Raw genomic sequence first — 5,869 nt, forward strand, 5'->3', positions numbered from 1 at the left:
CGTTTTCTTACTCCTTCCAATATTTCTCTCTCTCTCTCTCTCTCTCTCTCTCTCTCTATCTCTCTCTCTCTTTCTGGGGGTAATATTCACTGTATCGGGTATTAGTAATATTATTTCGCATTACTCTTTGTATTTCTGCTTTGCGTTGTGCGTTACCGTGTTTAGAATATTAAGTTCCTTCTCATATTGAACTTAATTATATGATAAAGGTGACAGAATATTTTATTTTAGCTGTTTCTTTAATTATACTTCTTACACGTACAATGTCAGTAAAGTAAATAAAGACGTCATACATATCTATAGTAATTACCGTCTTCTTTGACTTTTATTATTCTCTTACTATTATTACTAGTTGTTTTAATGTGTGTATATATACGGTCATACCACGTTGAGTACACCGCTTCCCGTCCGATCAGCGAAATTAAGCAACGTTGGGTCTGGTTAGTACTTGGATGGGTGACCGCCTGGGAACACCAGATGCTGTTGGCATTCCTACGTGTCAAGTGGGGTTGGTGGAGGATTAGTGCCCCTCCCTGTAAAACAATTAACTCTAAGCCCTTGACCACCCCGTTTGGGATACATGGCGTCTGGCAATGAATGAATAAAAAAATATATACGGTAAAGCAGTTCCTGACCACATGAACATCAGCCTCCTTATAAAAATTCAAGATTATTATGTCTGTCTATCTATCCATATATCTATCTATTGCCAGACCCCTTGATCCCGTAAGGGGTGGCCACAAACAAATCGCCTCCATGTCGCCCTGTCCCCCGCCGTTTCACTGCCCTGCTCCCAGCTCACATCACCCTCTCTCATAAACGTCACTACATCCCTCCATCTCCGCTTTGGCCTCCCCCTCCCTCTCCTTCCCTCCACCTCACTCACCGACACTCTCCTCGTCAGTCTCTCACTCTCCATCCTCTCCAGTTGCAATTGATACACATCCGTGAAGTAATTTATTCCAAAAAAATCATCCAGCTTTCATGATTATTTTTATTTTTATTTTCCATTGGCCAAAAATAATACAATAGATTTTTATTAACTTTTCAGAAAATACTTTTGAGTGTATCTGACAAAATCTCTGCTTTGTGAGGAGTTTTTTTTTATATTTTGATGAGGCCGCTTTTAAAATTCCCATGGATTGGGGATGAGAGAGAGAGAGAGAGAGAGAGAGAGAGAGAGAGAGAGAGAGAGAGAGAGGTAATCTGGCTTTTATATTGACAGAAAAAACTTACGCCCTAGTTGCAGATACGTACGAAAAGAGCAGTTTATTAGAGAGAGAGAGAGAGAGAGAGAGAGAGAGAGATTCATTAGGAGGCTTTCAACTCCAGTCACTTACGAAAAGAGCAGTTTATGAGAGAGAGAGAGAGAGAGAGAGAGAGAGAGAGAGAGAGAGATTCATTAAGAGGCTTTCAACCCCAATCACTTACGCACACAGCTCCTAGCAGTTCAGGTTCCCCGGTCTCCCTCTCTCAATACCAAGGCCTGTAATTGCATCCCTCTTAGCCCTTGGTCATCGTCTAATTATTTTTTTTTACCTGCTATTTACTACCTATCTATCTACCTATTTCCAGACACCTTAATCACTTATACGGGGTGGCCACAAACAAATCGCCTCCACGTCACCCTGTCCCCCGCCATTTCACTGCCCTGCTCCCAATTCACACACACCCCCCTCTCATATACGATTTGCGATTTTATTTAATATGAAAAGAACCTATCGAGATGAAAAATAACATGAATTACACTATATATTTAACTCCTGGTGTTTTAAAAGGGTTGTATAAACGAAATAAAAGGTTCTGAAAGTATGGCATTAATAGGATTCAATTCCTTATAAAATTACCTGCCAGTAACACGAAAAAAATAACTTGGCTAATTTACATCTGAAATAGTTATTATGTTGGCCTTTCTGCGCGCCTGTAGATGAGGTGACATAGAGAGAGAGAGAGAGAGAGAGAGAGAGTACATTCCCACTACCGTCCATTGATTTCACTCACTTAGAAGGGCCCCTCAAAGCAAAGGGACAAGAAGTACAAAAGTATTAGATGCGGAAGCTTCAGGGCCCTTCAGGTAATGCTCTTTGTGTGATGTGGTGTGGGTGTGTGATTTTGTGTGGTGTGGTGTGGGAGGGTGATTTTATGTGGTGTGGTGTGGTGTAGGAGGGTGATTTTGTGTGGTGTGGTGTGGGAGGCTGAATTTGTGTGGTGTGGTGTGGTGTGGAAGGGTGATACTGTGTGGTGTGGTATGGGAGGGTAATTTTGTGTGGTGTGGTGTGTGAGGGTAATTTTGTGTGGTGTGGTGTGTGAGGGTGAATTTGTGTGGTGTGGTGTGGGAGGGTGAATTTGTGTGGTGTGGTGTGGGAGGGTGAATTTGTGTGGTGTGGTGTGGGAGGGTGATACTGTGTGGTGTGGTGTGGTAGGGTGATTTTGTGTGGTGTGTGGGAGGGTGATTTTGTGTGGTGTGGTGTGGGAGGGTGATTTTGTGTGGTGTGGTGTGGGAGGGTGATTTTGTGTGGTGTGGTGTGGGAGGGTGATACTGTGTGGTGTGGTGTGGTGTGGTAGGGTGATTTTGTGTGGTGTGTGGGAGGGTGATTTTGTGTGGTGTGGTGTGGGGGGGTAATTTTCTGTCGTGTGATGTGAGGGGCTGGTGTGGTACGGTGTGGTAGGATGATGGTGTGTGGTGTGGTGTAAGCAGCTGGTATGGAATGTAGTATAGTGTGGTGGCTTCGCTAAAGACGCTAAATTCTACGGGAATGAAACACCTCACTCAGAAAAAAAAATTATGAAAGACGAACACAGCATTTCCCAGAGATAAAAATAAATAAATAAATAAATAAGTAAATAGATAAATAAAAATCCAATAGATGTTTTTAGCACGATATTATTTTCTTCTTAAATTTTCACTAATAGAACAAAATTTTACTCAAGAACTGCTCGTAGTGAAGGGGTAAATAGAGCCTAGAGCCTGATAACTGAAGCTCTGCTTTTCTGGGGTTTCTTGTTAATGAGATTCTCGCTGTGCCGGAAACCCCGTAAATGAACATAGCCTGAGAGAGAGAGAGAGAGAGAGACAGAGACAGACAGACAGACAGACAGACAGACAGACAGACAGAACGTACCGATACGAGTATTTACAGAGAGAGAGAGAAAAACACACACACACACACACACACACACACACACACACACACACACACACACACACACACACACACACACACGAAGAGACAGACACACAGACAGAGTACAGAATTTGAAGGGACAGAGACATGACGTACTAGTTTGGAGAGAGACAGACAGACAGAGAGACACAGACAGACACACAGACAGACAAAGTACAGAATTTGAAGGGACACAGACAGAATGTACCGGTATGGAGAGAGAGAGAGAGAGAGAGAGAGAGAGAGAGAGAGAGAGAACCTGGCTCAATCGGGTTCACTGCAAACCCTGATTACACTGGGAATTAAAACTGATCTTAAAAATAATAAATTAGAATGAAGATTTTTCAAGAGAAGGGAATCCATTTTCATTATTTCTTTTGACACTGGATAGATAGATGGACACTTAGATAGATAGACAGGGAGCTAGAAAATAGACAGACAGATAGATAGATAGGTAGGTAGGTAAATAGATGGATTATTATTTATTGACCACAAATCATATTAAAACAGACATATTACACAAAAAACATCAAAATTACATCGGTACAGTACTAAACACTCCCTTCTACGCATCACACACACACACACACACACACACACACACACACACACACACACACACACACACACACACACACACACGTCTCCGAATCACCATTTCGGCGCTCATACCCACCGTCCATACTGAAACATTCTCCTGCCGTATCATTTATCACTAGCGACTTAGTATTAGCCGGGATGTGTAGCTATTGGCCTTGTGGTTGTGTTTTGTGGTTGTTATGGTTATTGTTTGTTATTGTTGTTTGTTGTGGCTTGTAGTAGTAGTAGTAGTTGTAGTAGCAAGAGGAGGAGTACCGTAGTACTAGTAATAGTAGTAGTTGTAGTAGCAAGAGGAGGAGTACCGTAGTAGTAGTAGTAGTAGTAGTTGTTGTTGTTGTTGTTGTGAATCCTGGCTAATGTGGATGTAAACCCGATGGACAGGGGAAAATGTGCCACTTCATCCGGGCGCCCCTTGAGTTCTTTTGTCGATTACCTGTGTCATTAGGTTAGATAAGTTATGCTAGATGAGTGTCCTGAGTTAGATATGTTTGTGAAGTTAGGCTAGCTTAATTAGGTCCATGTCTTAGTTGTTTGGTTTGGTTTGCATAGAAAGATTGCTTGCTAAGTTAGGTATGTGTGCTGTGTTAAGTATTTTGCCTAGCTTAAAAGGGTCTGGTTTGGTTTATATCATGTTAGGAATGCTTGTTGGGTTAGAGAGCTTGTTAGATTAAAATGCTAGGTGTTTTAATAAGGTTTAGACAGCGTGATCAGATGTGTTTGCTAGGTTATGTTTGTGTGCTGTCTTTAATGTTTCCTAGATTTTTGGCTGCTTGGTTAGTTTCGTGTGTTTGGTTAGATATGTTTGTTAGGCTAGGATGGCAGAGTTAAGTTAGTTTGCCAGGTTTGATTTATGTGTTAAGTTTGGCTGTGTTAATGTAGGTTCAAAGTTAGGCCAGTTTAAGGTACTGCGGGTGAGGAGGGTGTTCATTTGCAGAGGCTAGCTTAGGTTTGGGTAAGTTACGTTAGTTCAGATTAAGTTAGGCTTAGTTAGGGTAGGGTAGGATACGATAGGATAGGATATGTGAGGCTATAGGCTAACTTGAATTAGATTAGGTTAGGTTGAGCTAGGCTAGTTTGGATTAGGGTACTCCAGGCTTGGATATGATAGGTTAATTTAGGTTAGGATAGGCTTGGCTAGGCTAGGATAGGTTAGGCTAGGTTTTATGGCTTTACGTGTGGTTGTGCCATGAATTCTGTATATGTGAAAATCGATGTTGGTGGTGGAGGGGACAGAGATGCTGTGGGAAGATCTGTGCTGATATGTTCTGTGTTGCTGTGGCTTTGTGCTGCCGTGGTGGTGTGGTGCTGTGCTGATGTGTTCTGTGTTACCCTGAATTTGTGGTGGTGTGGTGCTGTGCTGCTGTGTTCTTTGTTACTGTGATTCTGTGCTGCTGTGGTGGTGTGGTGCTGTGCTGCTGTGTTCTTTGCGTTACTGTGATTCTGTGCTGCTGTGGTGGTGTGGTGCTGTGCTGATGTGTTCTTTGTGTTACTGTGATTCTTTGCTGATCTTATATTGTGGTGCTGCGATCCTGCTTTGCTGTATTGCCTTGCTGTGGTCGTGTGTTGCTGTGTTGTGTAGCTAGTTTGTTGTGATGTGGTACTGTGGTGCTGCTTTGCCGTGATGCTGTATTACCGTGTTGCTGTGTTGTTATAGTGTAGTACTGATATAGTCCTGTGTTGCTGTGTTGGTCTCATTCTACATTGCTGCATTGTTCTGCTGTGTTGTTCTATTTCTGTGGTGTTGTAAGTGTGTGTGTGTGAATGTGTGTGTGTGTGTGTGTGTGTGTGTGTGTGTGTGTGTGTGTGTGTGTGTGTTTTGGCTGCCCTGTCTCTGCACTGCACTTTTTCTCTATGGCTGTGTTTCTGTATTACTCTGAGCTTCTTAGTTACTATAATGCTTTTACTCTATTCCTTTATTGATTTATTTTTGTGTTCTCTGTTCTGTGTCGCTCTGTTGTTGTGTATGACCGTGTTGTTTTGTGCATGTTCTCCCCTCCTTGTTATTCACCTCGCATGCTCTTCCTCCCACGGTGTTTTTTTGCGTGTTTTTCGTGAAGTTAAAAGTTATGTTAAAGTTTGCCTAGTTATATTGGGCCTTGAAAATA

At 42.3% G+C, this 5,869-nt stretch overlaps 1 non-coding gene across 1 annotated transcript; it reads left to right on the top strand.

The window, feature by feature from the left end:
- The first annotated feature begins 370 nt into the window (after positions 1-370).
- Positions 371-489, top strand: LOC145405431 (5S ribosomal RNA). Its single transcript, XR_013898371.1, has one exon. It is a non-coding gene; the product is annotated as a 5S ribosomal RNA (ribosomal RNA).
- The last annotated feature ends 5,380 nt before the right edge of the window (positions 490-5,869 follow it).

The sequence above is a fragment of the Coenobita brevimanus genome, chromosome 7 (genome assembly GCF_032717465.1).
Source record: "Coenobita brevimanus isolate Jiangsu-jjx chromosome 7, ASM3271746v2, whole genome shotgun sequence".
Lineage (NCBI taxonomy): Eukaryota > Metazoa > Arthropoda > Malacostraca > Decapoda > Coenobitidae > Coenobita > Coenobita brevimanus.